Here is an 18,158-nt window from a genome sequence, read left to right on the forward strand (position 1 = left end):
AGCTTCTCCAGGGCTCCTGTAACCGAGGAGTTTCCAGGTCCCCATTGATCATTCCTCTTCACACCATGTGTATAAAATAGCAATTGGAGGCTTCAGGAGTGTCATGTCTGCATGATGAGTCCATCAATTTTCCTTTGGCTGCAGGTTTCCCTTCGGTGGCTGGGAAGTAAATGATGAGAAGCTGAAGGAGAAAGCCGTAAATTACTGGGCTCTGCCAACTCCAATATCCGCAGCCTGACGGCTCCTGGGTTTGACAACAATCTGCTTGTCAGTCTCTCTTGCAAAATATTAACATGCTCAATTATCAGAGGTGTTAGTCAACTGTTAAATCTGAGGATTGAGCAGTCCAAAGGCCAGGGATGGGCAGGCCCATCTTCCCTTCCTGCTGCAAAGCCTCTGCTAAGGCTCAGGAGCTGCTCCTTCTCTGCCTGTGGTAAGAGTTTCTTCAGGGTTAACAGTATTTTTTGGGAAATTCCATCTCCTTCTATGAGAAAAATGGAAGGCAGGACACAAGTGTTGTTGCTGGATTCCCCTGGGTGCAGCCTGAATGTCTGGTCGTGGGAATGGGCTGTGCCCAGTGCTCCCCAAATCAGTCTCTTTGAGCAGGCAGAAAACAAATCCTGTACTTTAACAAAGCCCCCAAGTCTGGGAGGAAAAGCCAGATCACCTTCACTGAAGAGCATTTTAATAGCTAGTAACTCAGGTGTCTCCTAATAGACAGCCCAAAAACTCATCTTCCTCTGAAAGACCCTTTGGAAAAACCATCCCATTTGAGCTTGATTTTCTCTGTCTTCCTGTGCTTTTTCCCCTCAGATCTGTGACCTGGTGCTGGGATTTGGACCTGTTGCCTCCATCAGACAGGGAACAGTCTCTAAAGTTGGAGAGAAATTCCCAATGCAGTAAAGGTGGGTTGCTCATTCTCCCACCTCACCCCAAAAATATGAATTTTAAGATCATTTTACTGGCAATAATGGAGGGAACCCATTTAATTTAAGTTACAAGGCCTCTCAAAAATTCCTCTGAATTCCTGTGGCTATAATAAGTCCTCCTGTAATAACATCTCTGGTTAAATAAGCACTGACCACTGGTTTAGAAAGCTCTGACACACCTCCCATTCACTCATGTTGGCAAGTTTTTTATAGAGGAGGCATTGATCAATTATTACATTTAATTGTTTGTGTGGAATTTAAAAAGAAAGGTGTATTTTTAAGCTCACTACTTTGCCTCAGGCAATGATGATGAGCATTAGTCCATCTCCTCATGCTGTAAATTAGGATGGGCTACTGCAGATAAGGGTGTTGTGCTAAATATTAGAAACAGTCACCTGGAAACAAATAAAAGGGTGAGCAATAAGCACATGCAAATTTATCCCCCATTTCAAACGTGCTAGTAAATGCTGACTTTCAGAGAGGGAATGTGGTGCAGGAGGAGGATGTTGGGCTTTGCAATTACAGTCCCAATCCATTCTCCAAAGATTAAAGTTTTACACAGTGGTTGTTCTGGGGAAATTCGCTGAATCCTAATATTTAAGATGAAAGCATAATGAAGGATGACTTTTTTTTTTTTTTAAGAATTGTCTGATAGGCTTGATTTGCTGGTTCTCACTGAAGCAAAACTTCCCTCTGACTTCAATTATCAGTAAATTATGTTGACCTCAATAAGGGTTTTTGCAGAACTGGACCCGTAGCATGAATAGGCTGTTCTGTGCAAAAAAAAGTGACTGCATGGAAATGGCATCTTCTTACTCATCAGTTCTGCCTCCCGAGGGCACACGAGCTGCTGCCTCTGCCTTTAATGACAAAAATGAGCTTTTGCTGCTCTTTCCTCCTGTGAGACCTTCAGAGCTGCTGGGACTGGGCTGAGAATTTGTGCAACAACGTGAGAGTCTGGGTGAGAACCACCCTGTAGGGCAGTGGTGTCCCCCTGGTCCTCCACACCCAGAGGGGTGTGAGTCCCAAGGTTGTCCCCAAAAAGGCTGTGAGCCCCAAGGTTGTCCCCAAACCCCTTTCCCCCCCATCACAATAAATCAACCATCATTTTCCCAGTGGGCTACTCCAGACTGAGAGCTTTAAACTCTCTCTGTTTGACATCCTCCTGATTTATTGCATTTGTAAAGGTGACCTTAAATATTTTAATGGTAATAATTCTTTCAAGGGCTTGAATCAGTAAATGTGCTGTGTTCATATTTTGGCATTATATACTGGAGGCAATTTAATCCATATAAGCAGTTTCAGTGATATTAACACTGTAGGCAAACTGATACTAAAGTTTAAATGTCAGAGAGAGTTTTCATATTACATCTAGTGCAAACAAAGCATTTTTTCTCCAACTACTGACGCATAAAATACCAGGAGATAGTAAAGACAGAGAGTGCCAATGAATCTGAAATAAACAGGAGGTGAAATTTATAGTATTTTCAAATATGTGCCCTATCCAAGGACTGCTGCAGCTGCACAGATCTATAAAATTAGAGATAAGAGGAAAACCTTGTAGTGCTCCACAATAAATGCACCTCCACCAGGGTATCTATCTGGATTTCTGTAACTCCTTGGAGATTTACTGTTTCCCCTTGGATTTATTACCCACTGTGCATACCATGGATGGTATCTTACATTCCCTCCATTGGCCTGTTCATTATTTAATGACAGGTCCCAGTTATAATCCCTGTGCAGGGAGGGGCCATCACATGCCCACCCCCTCGTAGGAGCAGAGAAGCTCTGGGAGGATCCCACCAATATTTATCCAGCGATGCTCTGGGAGCTGTGGATTCAGGCAGGTTTCCATCCTCTGGCCCCAAAGCTCTGGATGGCTTCTCACACTCCGTGGCCAGCCGAGACTTTGCCTTATTGGGGAAAAAAAGAGCAAGGATTGGGTAAAAGGACGAGTCTTTTATGGTTTCCAGCTTGCAGTGTTGGATAAATGATGGGATGATGATGGACTGGGTGGGATAAATAATGCCTGAGGCTCTCCAGAGCCACTGGTCCTGGGAAGGTGCACCTGAGCCCACCAGGAGCTCAGTGGCACCAGCTCATAAAACCTGTGCCATCTGGTCAGAAGGTTTATTGTCCATGTGCTGCTGCTGCAACCCCATAAAGCACCAGGGATAATGTGTGTGGAAACACGGGCTGCTTGTTTGGGTGTTTTCCTGTTAAGTGACCTGAGCTGCTCTGAAATGTCCTGCTGGCATCACTGGGCAAGAAAGGGGGCAGTTGTAGGGAGCAACTCACTAAAAATAAGTAAAGCCAGCCTTGAGTGACGTGTAGGAAGTCACAGGAGGAGGAAGCACAGGTGCTGTCACGGGGGAAGGGAATGAGCACTGAGAAACAAAATTTATGAGCTAATGATGCTCCTTTTTCTAAGGATTTTTTTTGTTTTAAACCCTCTGAAGCTGTGGTGACCATGGCTCCTGGGTATGTCCATCACTGTCACTTAGGTACATGGGATGGGGTAGTGGAATTGGCAGTGCCCCTTTATCCCAAGGAATTTTGGAGGTGCCTCAGACAATTTTAGACAAATCCTGCTCCTGGGGTGGTAAAAAAGGTCCTCAGCCTTCATCCTTCCCTGGCTCCCAGAGCTCCCAAACTAAGCCCTGCTAGACCTTGATGAGATGTCCCAGACCAAACCAAGAAGAGCTCAAGACCCCATGGGAGGAAGGGACAGCCTCTGTCAGGAGCAGTTTCTGTAATTATTCACAGAACTCCCCCACAAATAACATGTTCCCAGCAGTGTCTTTGCATCAAGGTGAACTTTTTGAAGGAATCAGCTGGAATGGTGCTTCTTCCATTGCCTTTTTGGCCACGACCTGAGCACAACCTGCAAACTCCAAACCCTCTAAAACCGAGGAGAAAACGAACGTGCTCAAAAGCTTGTTGTGAGTTTCAATCTTCTGCTGAAACAGAGCCAAGATCATTAATTCATATTCAGATCTCTAATCAATATTTCGAGAAAATCAAAGTGTAAAGCTCAACCTGTATAATGGTGTTTCTGTCTTCATCCTGATTGCACTTAATTTCATCAGGGTCACACTGAAGAGCTCAGCCTTGTTTAATTCTAAACTCCAATGACAGTCAGAGGAACGTTTTTAGCTGTGGCTCTGCAGGATTTTTTTTTTTAGTCAGAAGCAATTAAAAGGCTTCCTTTGGCCTCCTTAATTTGGCAAACTAAATAAGGTGTTCTCGTGGCTTGTTTCTCCACAGAAGATTCTATCACAGTGTTTAAAACCATTTATAGAATGACTTGTAAGAACTGCTGCCACCTCGATAGATGATACACCAATAAATTAAAGGCACATAAAATGATGGATTCTGATAGAATTAAGAGGATATAAATTAATTGGAGACTTTATTGCTGTTTCTGTTTTGAACAGGGTACTATGGCAGTACATTCTGGCAACAGGCTGGAAAGGTAAATTAATCTTTATGCATCATCATCAAGCAGCGTAAACATGGCCAAACTTAATTAGGACATAATAGGTTGGTAAGTGTCTGCCCCTCAGAGGTGAGATTGCTCTCTGGCAGGTGATCACAGCCCAGAGGACTATCAGGCAAGGTCTTCTTTCAAAGACTGGTAGTATCTCTGTAAGCCTCTGACAACAAATCCTATGGAAAAACCACCCCAGAGGCAGCTTTCCACAGTCCCAGGGACAAACACAAATGAAACATGGCCTGAGATTGCACTACTTTGGCAGTAGAAGCTCTTGTTTTACTGCAAAAACAGAATAGGAATCATTCAGACCTCCAGCTGGGAGCAGGATGGAGGTGCTGGGCACCCCCAGTTCATCTTCCCACACCTATGGGCACCCTTGGGTGGGCTGGGAGGGAAACCCATGGAGAGGGGAACTGGGCTGAAGTACTCGTGTAAAAAGAGCAAAAATCTTACTTGGCATATTGTCCTTTAGAAATTAGAGCACATGAAGGAGAGAAATGCAATACAGCATCTCCTTTCCACTTCTATTTCTGATACTAGTTTTTGTCATTAGCAGCTCCATTCCTGTGGGTTTATCAACCCATTGAAACCTTACCTCTCTTTTCATGGCAGCATTTGAACTTATACTTACATATACAAGCATATATTTATCCTTACTAGACATGATCTTGCTTCTTTAACGGCCAAAGTTCACTAAAGAAACACAAGACAATAATTTCTATTTTAAAAACAGCTGCAAAATGTAGTTCAGGAATCTCTTAGGTTACGGGGGGAGGGGGGAGTTGTGAGAAATTTTGGGGAACCGATTCTGAGAAGAAAACGTGTTTTATTGAATAGTTTCAGTCAGTCTGGATTTGATGTCTGGGCAGAAGAAAATTCAGGCCAGAAAGTAAGTTTTAGTTTTGGGGCAATTTTAGTTTAGTCTGCTTTAAAACTCATATTGCAGTGTATGTTTGGTGTGTCAACACCACGATGATGACAGGGGTATGAACTGGTCAGATGTGGAGTGGCAGATCTTTCTCACACTGTCAGGCACCAAAAGGTGTCTTAATAACTGGCAATCAAACAGCAGCATGATCTTGAAACCCTTGCTACTTCAAGGCACTTTTTGGAGTTCAACATACTTGTCTTTCTTTCCTGATAATTGTGCTCAGAGTTTGCTGCTGCTCGATTGCCTCAGGAATTAGGATATGCTTTGAGAGCAGGGGGAGGACTCCCCTGCCAGCACAACTCTGCAGAGCAGAAAACATCTCTCATTATGGAAATTATCATAGATATTGTATGAAAAGGGGGAAAAAAATCATTCTAGAGCCATGGCAAAAGTCCACTGCAGAGCACCAGGGAGGCCACTTGAACCCACCTTGATAATCAGAATAAAACAGAAGGAAATACACAAAATGTTAAGTTCCAAACTTTATTTGGTCACTAGCATCGTTGCAGAGGGGTTCTGTGTGCTTTAATTTCTATTTCAGTTTTTCAATTCACTTTTTAATTCCCTCTTTGCTCATTTATCACATGTTTTGCTCATTGTTTCCACCACCTAAAACTAAACCAGTTTAATCCACCTATACCTCAAAGTCAGATTCCATCCCTGCATCTTGCTTTTGCATTTCCACTCTTTGATAATAGCTTTTGCTACCAGCCCAGTTTAAATTCTTAATTTTGTCTAATTCCTCTAAATGCACAATGATTCTTCAACTGGAAAGGAAAGAGAGGAGCTCGGAATGATCCATATGTTGAAGTACTGTATTTTCATCATTTAAATGATGAACTTCCCATCAAATATCCACAAATGTACATTCATGACTCCCATCCAATGATCTATTGGCCGGAGGCACATACATTGTTTTAATTTATTTTGGAGGAAAGGTGCTTTCCTGCCGAGTTTGGATAAGCTTTCTCTGTACCAAACAGATGTTCAATAAAAGAGACTTTACTGAATATGACATATAAACACAGGGAAAGAGAAGGAAGGAAGGAAGGAAAACCACAGGCTGTGTGGATTCCTGGTTCATCAAACAACAGGCCACAGTTTTAATCAGGACCCTGATGTCTTGGAAGAAGGTAATGTTGGCATGTTGCTTGTGGTGGAATTCGCTTTGGTGAACCCACTGAGAGATCACTGGAGTCTCCCAGTCCTCTGATGGATGTAAACAGTTCCTCCCATCACGGAAAAAACACCTGGAAAATTTTAATTGCGTGGTCTGGGAGAATTACAGGGGTTGGTTTGGAGGTGGCACGTGAGGGTTTCTTCCCCACCACCCAGTTTTGCTTTAGGAAGAAAAAAGGGTTTCTTTAAACACCCAAGTCTTGCATCTATTCAGGCTCTTCCTATTTGGAGAGAGGTGCTATTTAAGGAGGCATTGAGGAGCACAAAGCCAGCCTGATTCATCGGGAGATCAAAGAGGGAATGCTGCCTTTGAGATAAAGATGGCTCTGCTTTGAAAGGCTTCTCCTTTGTTCAGGAGCTGCCACGGGATGTCCACCCACCCTGAGTGGGAACCTCCTCCTGAGGGACACACAGGGGGAAAAAAGCACCTCCTCTGCCTGCTCCAGGTGAGCTGAACCTCGGGGGCAAAGTGGAAATTTTGGATGTTTCCATCAAAGTGAGACTTCGTGCCCGACCTTCTCCAGACCTTCCCGGCTTCCCGGCCAGATCCCAGCAGGGCAGCACAGCGGGGTCCACGATGTGCTCCCACCTCTTGGCAGATAATCACACTCAAAGCTGCATCTTTTCAATTTTAAGACCCCACTGAAAACCTTCTTATTTGCAAGATGTGAGTCCCAATGGTGATTTTCTAAGGAAGGCGAATTAACATTTTCCACCCACTGCACTTGCCCAGGGACAGCTCGTCACCAGTTTTTCCTCACTCTGCCTTCCAGTACTGATGTGTCAACGTGGGGAAAGCTTGGAGTATTTCAATACTTCTGGGATCGTTTTGGTAAAATCTGATGATATTGAAGGCAATGGGGAAGGAATAATGTCCCTGTCATAATAAATTATTTTATATCCCAGTCCTCAGTGTGAGCCACCAACCACTCAGAACCAAGTGTGAATAAACAGGAGTCTCCAGTATGACCCTGTGATGATTTACTGAATCGTTACTACATGTAAGTATCTACAAGCAGGAGCACCAACTCTCCAATGCCAGCTGATGAATTCAAACATGAACTGAAGTTTTAAAAACACTGAAGCCTGGGCAGTGTTTTTAACAAGATGGATTGGCAGTTTTAATAATTCCCAGATCCCAAACACATATGAAAAGAGCCCTTGATGAGAAAGGTCTGATTACAAATAACCTGCAGAGAGATGAAAGTTCGTTTTTAATATCTGTTTTTTTAAGTCTGCTTTAGACTTTCAAGAGGCTTCAAAAGAAGGCAAAGACTAGAAAACAGTTTGATTTAATACTGTTAGATGTGTGAAATAAAATGCTGGACAATAAGAGATGTAAAACAAGCAACAAGTGCAAGTGACTTAAATCAAATTAAAGAGCTAATTGAAAATAATGGAATTAAAACCTTTTTTGGTTGTTTTTATTCATCTGGTTTTCAGCACTGTTTGCAACAGCATTTTTTTTTTTATCTTCTTTACTTTGAAGAACAAACTTTCTCTGCCATGAAAGACAATGATTTTAATCGGGATCTGAAATGTCATTCCATGGGCTGGAGATGGTAAATGCCAGGCAGGAGGAGAGGCACCATCAACACAGACCAGCAGGGCAACCACAGAGCTGTGTGGCCTTTGTCTGTGGAGCTTTCTGATACAACACCATGATACTGAGGTGCTTTAGCTCCCTTTATACTGATCCTCAGCAACACATCTTTGCTTTCATTCTCTGTATAAAGGAGTTCTCTTTTTCTCTGCTGTGGCACACTCACAGCTCCCACTGAGCCAGTCTCTGACTCCAGGGAGTAGCCACGAGGTATCCACTGGTATCACGTTGTTCTGAGGACAGTTTTTGTCTAGATCACCCAACATGGAGCCAGCTTTTTGTTTCGTTTCATTTTTTTAAATGGACTTCAGGGCGTGTTTAAGCAACTGAAGAGAAATGGGCTTGGCATTGGATTACTTAGGTGAGGTTTTTTTACCTGATGTCAAAGGAGTGACTCCTCTGCAGTGGGATTGGTGTGACTGCAGACCTGCCTGTGCTCCAGGGTGTTCCTGGTGTGTGGGAGGCCAGGTGTCCCAGCAGAAACACGAGTGTCCCTATGGCTCTTCACTGTCCCACTTCTGTCCCCCTGCCCAGTGCCATTGCAGTGCCAGGTTTTCTCCTGGCTCTCCTCTGTCCATTCCCAAGCCTTGTCCTCGTCCTCCAGCTGGTTTTGAGCTCCAGGGCAGGGATGGCTCAGCATTTGCCCACAGGGGTTGTGAATGCCAGAAGCCTTCAGTGCTCAGAAAAATCCTGTTGAGTAGAACTGATGATTTAAAGGGTCTTGGCCAAATGAAAGGATAATTCTCTGACTGCAAAGTGCACCTGCAGGGGGATGTTACCTACAGACCTTGGGTGAGGCTTGGCTTCGCAGGGTAAAATTCAACCTGAGCCCACCAACATGTTAAAAGCATTTTGCACAGAAAATTCCAGCATAAATCCCTGTCATCAGTGGTCAGAAAGTTCCCTCCTTTTTTTTTGACTGGAAGCTCACAGAAATAACTTCCCTATGGGCTTCAAAGATGGGCAGCATGGCAGGTTCAGCCGCTTTAGAGGTTATTTTTGCTTTATTCCATCCTGCACACAAGCAAACCAGGCTGGGAGCAACCTGGTCTAGTGGAAGGTGTCCCTGCTCATGGCAGGAGGTGGAATGAGATGATATTTAAGGTCCCTTCCAACCCAAACCACTTCAGGATTCTGTGATTAACTGCTGCCTTTCTCATGGGCAGCTTAATTTTAAGTCTTCCAGAAGAACAAGGGAAAAACCAACTGAGACAACATGAGGACAATTCCCCTGCTTGTGGGAATGGTATTTTTAAATGGAATTATTCCCCCTATGTGCTGCTGTGCTGCCTCCTCATTAGAGGGAGAGGAGAAGTGGGTGTGCTCAGTCCTGAGCTCTCATGGTATGTGTAAAGAAATCACTCCTGGTGCTAAAAACCGAATTGACACTGCCCCTCAAGTTTGGTGAAATATCCAATCAGTCTCAGTGAGCTTTTGAGGGAAAAGGAATAAATAAAATAACACACACACACACACAAAAAAAAAAGAGGGGGAAAAAAAGAAGAGAGAAAACCCACCAACCCCAGTGTGTTCCCATAATGAAGGGTCTAAAAATGCCCCACTCATTGATGCAAAATTACAGTTATTGTTTATCCTCCTTCTACTTCACACAGCTTTATACAATACACACCACGAAAATACAAGCAAACAACCGACACATTAGTTAAGAGACCTTCCATTTTACTTTGGCAGTTCACGATAATGGAATTTAATTGTGGAAAAAGCTGAATAATTTTAGCTGAATGTCATTTGGTTCATTCAAACTGGGAATCAGGGACATTTTTAACAAAGGTTTTCAAACTTCTTTTGAAATCAGGAAGCTGCTGTGCACAGATAAGGGGAGAGGTTTGAGGATTCTCTATCAGAAATTTCAAGGTTTTTTCCATCTGCTTTTTCACATTAACTGGTAATTATCCAGAAAGGCACATAATAGTGCAGAAATGACAGAAGCTGACAAAGGTTTTCCTAAGATATGTAAATTGTCAGTGATAGGCAAGGTGCAACAGAAAGCCTTTCTACAGCACAATTATTTATGCCAGTTCCATTTGCTTTTAGGTAGCGCTGATGGTTCTCCGGTACCGCCGCCTTTATCACGGGCCCTGCACATTCCTCACCACCAGCACGCAGGGAAGTGGCAAAATCCGGGCTTGGAGCTTGGTGGTCTCCTCCAACGCCTCTATTTTCCATTAAATGCACACACGGGGGCCTGTGGAGACATTTCTGAGGAGCCTCGTGTTTGTTATAACCTCCCCCTGCTTAAGTAAATAGGTGGGAAATAGGGAACTTCCCACTGGAACAGCTTCCATGTATTAGTTCTGGGTGGTTTAGGAGTCCACCTTCCCCACAGCAGTGCTATTTGAGGGAGGAGGTGTTAAAACACTCTGAGGTTCATTAGCCCTCTCTGCTAATTGCCTAATTTCAGCAAAGAGGTGAACCCCTTGAAGGTGCTCAGACAAATTCCCTTCCCCCAGCTCTCACTGCCCAGTGTGTCTCTTCCTGGGGGTGGGAATGGTGGGTGCTGGGACAACCACTCCATCTGCTTTTAAAAACTCGGTCTGGGAACACAGAGCCATGGAATAGTTTGAGTTGGAAGGGACTTCTTAAAGGTCATCTCGTCCAACTCCCCTGCAGTGAGCAGCGATGGCCAAATTGGGGTATTCTTACTTTACATTCCTTGAGGGAGAGAAGATCCTCTCCCCCTAAATTGCCCAGGCAATTTTAGGAATTATTACCCATAGGAGTGCATGACATGTCCCTGCAGGTCACCAGGGTGGGCTCCAGGTCTTGAACAGGGTTTTCCACAGGTATTTTCAGTCTCTGCTGTACAGGCAGACAGATTGAGGTTGATAAATGCCTCCTTTCCATAGGAGAGGTCGGGTTGGCCTTCTGAGTCCTTCTGGGAAGTTAATTCATGTTTAAGTAAAGAGAGAGGGGCTGTGCAAGGGAGAAATTCCTACCTGACCTCCCCCCCCCCCAGTTCAGCTCATACAGGAATCACAGGTTTTAATTAACCTTTTCTGAGAATAGGACTTCATATGTAACTACATATGTAATGAGAGGTTACAAGATCTTTAATGGATGGAAGGACTTTACCTATCAGTCCCTGATGGAGTGGCACCAGAGGTATTATGGTGGGATAATTACTTTCCATCCCCACGTGAGTGATGTTAAGTTGCCCTGATGGGAGGTGTTTCCATGTGTGTGGGGGGGGGTGGAATTAATTTCCTTTATGGTAATATTAACTTAATGGGTGCTGAGAGAAAGTAAACAAGATGCAACACAGCAGAGTTATAGAGGAAAAAACCCCAAGATTGCATTTGAAAGTCAATGGGCTTTGCTGTTTTCTGTAAGGACCTTGTCTTCTATCTGGAGCTTTGTCTTCCCAAATCAGGGAGGTCAGACCCCTGTGAAAGGCTTTGGGGTGGATGGAGGGGAAGGATTTGCCCCACCAGATCCATTGAGGCTGCAGCTGCTGCCTGAGGAGGGTCTGTCCCTGCAGGAACCAGCCCGGGGTGGGGGTCACTTGTTTTCTTGATTTTATTTTATTTCATTTTTTTAAGATAGATTTTCTTTTGTGTGCTTTTACACCATAAAGAATCCACGAAGACTTTCAAGAACTGCTTTACTTGGTCAGAGTTTAACCTCATCAGGAGGTGAAGCTCAGGGGCTTTGGATGGAACATCCCAACAGCTGATTTATGGAATCTTCAGCCCAAAAATGGCTCCTGTGCTTTGTGTCCCTTTTGCCCCCATTCCTGTTAACTCCCAGGACTCCTTCCTTTCTCTGAGCAGCCCCTGGTAAGTGCTGGAGGGACAAAACCAGCAGCTCCAGCTGCCGACACTGGACTGTAGCTCCACTGGCACTGGAAAAGCCAAAACATGAATGGAATACGTTTGTTTTTTTTAAACAGAAGTTGATAAATTATTAATTGCAAGAGGAGATCCCAACTAAGCCCCGGGGGAGACTCCAGGACAAGCTGAGAAGGGGGACCAGAGCCCAAGCCCAGCTGGAAATGCATTTTGGGAATGTGCAGGTTAAATTAGGTGCCTGGGCCACCAAAGTCATGCTGGTACTTATACAGAGTATTCAGAACATTAAAAAATTGCACGAGTGTTATTTATGTCCTTAAACTTTCTGGATTTGCTTTGGGTTTACTTTTTTAGTTTGTTTTTTTTTTTTCCTAAATAAAGTTAAAATCAAATCAAAGCTTACCAGGCCTGTGAGGATGGTCCTAAGTGGTGTGTGCACAGCAGAGCTGAGGACTTTGGAACTGTCATGCATAGACACTGTTGGAGCTGGCAAAAAGACTTTGGAAAGGCACTTAAGGACAGAAACCCTGAGGATGCTCAATAAATAATCCCAGGAATGATGCTGTAAATGTGACTTTGCCCTTGTTACACATTTCTGCTCCTCCTTGTAGTGACATTTTGGCCACTGTGGCACTACCAGGGACACTCCTGAGCAGAGAAGGTGCTGCCAGCACCCAGCCCTGCATCCTGCCCTGAAAACGAGTCCTGAAAGAAGTTTCTAAGCCTCAAACTACCAGAAAAAGCCTGAAAATAAACCATAGAGGAGCATCTGCCTGAGTTTGCTGCCAGTCCAGAGCCTGGTCCCCCCTCCATGAGCCTCCCATGAACAGGGAAAAACACCATCACAACTCCTGTGAGCAGTTGTACTTCCCCAGCAGAGCTTAAATTTTGGCCATTAAATCATTCCAGCAAGACACTCACCACCCGTCTCCAGCCAGAGAATTATTTACTAAAGCTATTCAGCAAATAATTGGGAATAATGAATCCATCAAAGGAAATTGTGCAGTGAAAAAAAGAGGTGAAATGCACTAGAGGAATTATTCACTTCAACTGATTCACTCAGCCCTGTGAGCAAAGAGCTGAAACAATGGAAGGAGAGAAGGAAAGAGAAAATAGTGATGATGCTTTAAAATGTGATGTTTTGATTGTCCAAAACCTTCCAGCTTCTGTGATGCCAGAGCTTCCCAGTGTCACACCCAGTGTTTTGGGGGCAAAGGGGTGGAAATCAGAGCAGGGAAATGTGAGAATCTAAAACCACAGAAATTACCAGAAAGAATCATCTTGATTATCTGTTATTGTTGTTTTGGGTTTTGTTTTTCTGTAGCCTCTTGTTAGACTTTGAAAGAAGAAAAGGGAAAAAAAAATATTAAACGTATTTCAGAGTAATTGAACTGTGTTCACATGAACTTACACTAAAATTATTTTTAATTAAATGAACTTCCCCTGTTTGTAGCTGGAAGGTACTTGTGTGAGATAAAAAACTCCATTCTAATAACACTGAGACTCACCACCACTTAATTAGCATCACAACTCAAGGCAGGAGGATGAGCAGGGAGGTGGGTCTGTGCTGCTGGGTGGGATTTTGGGCAGGGAAGGTCCCTCCTCCAGCTGCCCCATCCCAGAGCCCACCCGGCGCCTCCAGGGACACCGGGAGGGGAAATCACGCCTCGTATTTGACACAGTTTGTGGCAAAAGCAATTATAATTAACATTATATTAAATATTAAGTCAAGATCATAAAATGTTGATTGGTACTGATTAGCTGTGTAATCCATAATTAGAAATCACTGCACCCTTCAGCAGGTACTGTAGTGCCTCACTCATGATTTCACTGCTAAATTAAGCCAGTGATTCAGCTTTTGCCCTGAGTTTTACTTTTGCATTTAATTTAGGGCAGAAGCGCATTCAGGCAAAGAAAGGCACAAGATCTGTTCCTGCTGAGGCTGTTCCCAAACTCTCCATCCTGAGGGCTCCCCATCCTTTATACACCCACGGGAAGGCAGTGGCCAAATTGCCCTCAACCATCCCCAGCCCTGCTTTGGTTGTGTCTAAAAGACAAAGGAAGAAGCACTGGAACAAACTGCCTGGGGAAGTTGTGGAGTCAGCATTCCTGGAGGGGTTTAAAGGATGTGTAGAGGAACAGACTGTGCCTGGGGAAGTGGTGGAGTCCCCATCCCTGGAGGGATTTAACAGCTGTGTGGACGTGGCAGGTGGGGACATGGGTTAGTGGTGGCCTTGCAGTGCTGGGGGATCGTTGTCCTCGATCTCAGAAGGTTTTTCCAACCTTTATGATTCCATGACCGGATGATCCCATGGAAAATTCCTTGCGTATTTACTCACAAAAGCTTGAGGTGAGTCTATCTGTGCCCTCCTGGCTGTGCCCAAGCCAAGCAGACAAAGCACCATTAGGCAGCTCCAAGATAAGGCTTTATTTCCGGCACAAACTAGGACACCTCAGCAAGGAGGGATCAGGAGAAGATTCTTTATTCTGAATTGATTTTAGAAGACCAAACCTGCCTGTATATTGTTCATTATTGGGGTGGAAACACCGACCCTTTGGTCAAACAGCTCCGAGAGGTTGGTGGCTCTGGGCTGGAGAGCTGCTTCAGGAGGGGGGATTATTTAGGATGACTATATATTGAATATGTGAAATTAGTAAGGTTTGCTGCAGCAGCCCTGCTTTCCCCTAATTTTATGGGTCCATTTATCATGGATATCCATTTGTAATGGATAATGTCATCATTGCACACTGGGAGACGCTCAAGTTTTGTTCAAGTAAGGAACGAAATCCCCTCACCACGAGGTTTTATGTCTTTGCTGCTAATTTCGGTCGCTGAGACCCAGCTGTGATTTTCCACAGTGTGTCTGGATAAAAATAATAAAGTCTGGGGGATGAAATTCCAAGCCTGTGGCAGCCTGGCTGTACCTCCTGGAACTCCAGCAGCCTCCTTGCAGCACTGCAGATGAGCTGGTCCAGAGGGACCTTCAGAGGCTGCGCTGGGCACCCGCTGGCAAACCCTGGGCTAGAGACAGAAAGCACAGGCAGAATTTCTTCTTTTCCAAAGGCACTTTGGAGTCCTAGGGAAGAAATCTTTTCATCCCTGCTGCAACTGGAGCAGGCTGTGTTATCTTTTGCTCTGATTACCATTGCCTGGGAGAGGGGATGAGGTGCTGGGCAGAGCCCGACGATCCCAATCAATTAAATCAATGAGGCCGTGACGCTCTGCAGATTCTCCCTAACCAAGGGTTTGGCCTAAAAGGCAGCACACACAGCATTGGGAGGGCACATGGAATCACAGATAACGTGGCTGCTGGGCAGGCTGAGGAAAACAGGGAAGCTGTGCTGAGAGGATCCACATTTCCCTGCGATGGGCACCGTGGGGTGCGGCCCTGGAGGGGGTCAGGGAAGCACTGCACCCTGTGATGCTCACACACTTTTAATTATTCTTATAATTATATTAAAGGTTGTATTTTTATGGAAATGATGGGTTCAAGATTGCATAGCTCATCTTCTTTTAAGAGCTGCTTTTGGCTATTCCAGGGAAACCACTGTGTTCTCCCCTGCTGCCCTACCTGAGCTCCTTGAGCAGAGATCTTTACCTGTCCCACTACAAAGCATCCAAACCCCTCTCACTTCCTTCCCCTGGGCATCCAACAACCTGAAAACACAAGAAAGCACCAGAAAAATGCTCCCAAACCTTGTGTGTTCTTTGCTGTTGATAGTCAAGGGACTACCTCTGAGCAAGCAGCTAAATAAGTACATTTAAAAATTTAAGCAGATTCTCATGCCATGACCAGTAAACACAAGGTATTTCTACTCTTTCAGCACATTGATTTGAAAAACAAATAGCAAAAAAATAAAAGCAGAATGTCCTCCCTGTATCTCACCCTTCCCTGGGCAGCAGGGAGTTGTTTCTCTGGGCACAGGGCATAAAACTGCATTTGCATCTGCCTGTGATGTACAGCAAATCCCTCCATCCAGCAGCCAGCCTTTGGCTCCTGGAATACTAAAAATGTCGATTTTTTTTTTTTTTTGCCTGCAGAACCAATGCATTAACTCAGAGAAGGGGCAGCAGAAGGAAAGCCTGGAGCCACTGCCCACCCTGCAACTGGAACAGGGTTTGAGCAGCAGAGATGCAAGAGAAAGAAAAAACACCTCTCTCAGATGGCTGCAAAGAGAAGGTCTCTGCAGTCACTTCTCAAACACTGAAGATATTCTCATTTAAAAATATCCACTTAAAGGCAGGTTTAATCTCCAAATGGCATTTTCCACTTTAAAAAAAAAAAAATCACATACACACACGCACAAAAACCTTCAAAAAAACCCATCTCCAGTTATTTCTCCTTCATTTTTTTCCCCCAATTAAATTAATTTAAAATGAGTGGAAAATGCTTTATGCCCTAAGAGCCTGAAACCTCTGGTGTCAGCTGAAACTGGCACTTCTGCTCTCAGCTCCAGCCCTCCCTGCAGGCACCTCTGCTTTGAAGCCTTTGAAGTGTTTGTGGCACAGGAAGAGTCTCTCCTCAGAGAACACCCCTCATTTTATATATATTTAATGTGCAAAGTGTGTGTGAGTGTGTTTGTGTTCCTACAACGTGGATTTTCACCGGGCAGATGGGAAAATGGAGAAGAAATCTTGACTTGCAGAACAAAATTCAAGTAAAAATCACTGTCTTGTTGAGAGATCTTTGAGATCTTCCAGCCTTCATCCATGAGGTTATTTCAGCATCCTCCTGAGGAAGCAGTTGAAATGATCTGCTGGCCTTCAGAGGGACCAAAACAGTTTTTTAGTGCCTGTAGGACCTGCTCTCACCTCTCCCAGCATCAGGATTCCCTTTTAAAGGAATTTCCGTAGAAAAATGCCATCAAAGAACACCATGGAAATGCCACCATGGAAACACCAGGAGCAAAGTAGCTGAGGGTGCCTGTTCTGGCTGGGAGCTGCAGGGCAGCTGGAATAACCCCCCTGAGCTTATTTTGGGCATGTGATGCAAGAGAAATGCAATAAATTTGATTAATGGTTGGATTTGGGGGTTAATTATTTGACTCACAACGTAAGGACCTCGCTTGTGGAAACGAGGTGTGATGTGGGAGGCAGCACCTGGGGTGAGCTGATGCAAAGTCTCCACCTCAACACCCAGCAGGACCAATTTTGAGGGTGATCTGTCTGAATTGTTACATTTCCCTTCTTTTTTTGGCAGGGAAATATTTAGAATCGATGCCCCTATTTCAGAACGTATTTATTCACAGTGCCCTGCAATTGTTCCAGCCTGTAACCAGTGAAGTTTATTCAGTAATAAAATCTTAAATCAGCCAGTTCAGCCAATGTTCTTTGAGCCCTGAATGCTTTGGTGAACATCTTCTCCCCCTGACTGGTTTTTAAATACAAGAAAACCCCAAAAGTTTCTTACAACATCTCAAATGGAAAAACAATCATGTTCTGTGACTCTACAAAACTGTTTCTGAGGACATGTGATATGTTTTGCCAGGGAAATGTCCCTGTCCCTGTTCTAGGGGTGGCTCTTTCTGCTCAGCATTTGTTGCTTCTTTTAATGTAAACACAGGGAAACACTGGATAATGGATAGGGAAAATAAATAGACAGGGAATATAGAATTAACCCTGTGTTTTTCACATGCTTGCCCTTCATGCCACTTTATTTTTAATTTTTCTGGCTTTTCTGAAGCCATCCTTGAGTCAGCCAAGGCCAGGTGAGACTTTTTCCTTCTCTGCTGATCCTGAACCTTATAAAGCTTCAATTTACTCTTCCATAACCAAATGTTTAGTACCTACCAGGTGGGTTAATTAAAGTGTATTTTTTACAGCTCTGATAATAATCACTACTACAGCACCACAGCAGTGGCTGTAGACTGTTTTTTCATTTGATATTTCTTTTTAACAGTGGTCACACTGTTTAACCCACTGGTTCTTTCGGGTCAAGCCAAAGGTTCTGATCCTACCTGGAAATATCAAGCTCCAAGAGATGAGAGCATCACATGCACTCATGACAATTCCCAAACTAAATGCAGCAGAGAATTTTGGATATAACTAAAGAATAGGTGATTTTTAATTTATTTTAAGAGCGGGAGAAAATCTTAGTAGGAAAAAAAAAATATGAGAAGAAAGAGAGAAGATCAGTGAATGTCCAGCATTGATTTAGGAACAGGCTCTGCCAAGCAGGGGAAAAAGGAGCCCTCCCCAGCCCATTTAGTG

General features: G+C 44.1%; 1 long non-coding RNA gene across 3 annotated transcripts; it reads left to right on the forward strand.

Annotated features, from left to right (window-relative positions):
• The first annotated feature begins 316 nt into the window (after window positions 1–316).
• Window positions 317–16,235, forward strand: LOC108498699. Of its 3 annotated transcripts, XR_001875273.1 has the most exons (5): window positions 317–433; window positions 814–905; window positions 4,367–4,404; window positions 6,891–6,981; window positions 15,990–16,235. It is a non-coding gene; the product is annotated as an uncharacterized LOC108498699 (long non-coding RNA). The 3 variants fall into 3 exon arrangements; XR_001875274.1 differs by lacking the exon at window positions 6,891–6,981; XR_001875270.1 differs by lacking the exon at window positions 15,990–16,235 and having other exon boundaries at window positions 6,891–7,929.
• The last annotated feature ends 1,923 nt before the right edge of the window (window positions 16,236–18,158 follow it).

Source organism: Lepidothrix coronata, unplaced genomic scaffold (genome assembly GCF_001604755.1).
Source record: "Lepidothrix coronata isolate B3197 unplaced genomic scaffold, Lepidothrix_coronata-1.0 Scaffold2, whole genome shotgun sequence".
Classification (NCBI taxonomy): Eukaryota; Metazoa; Chordata; class Aves; order Passeriformes; family Pipridae; genus Lepidothrix; species Lepidothrix coronata.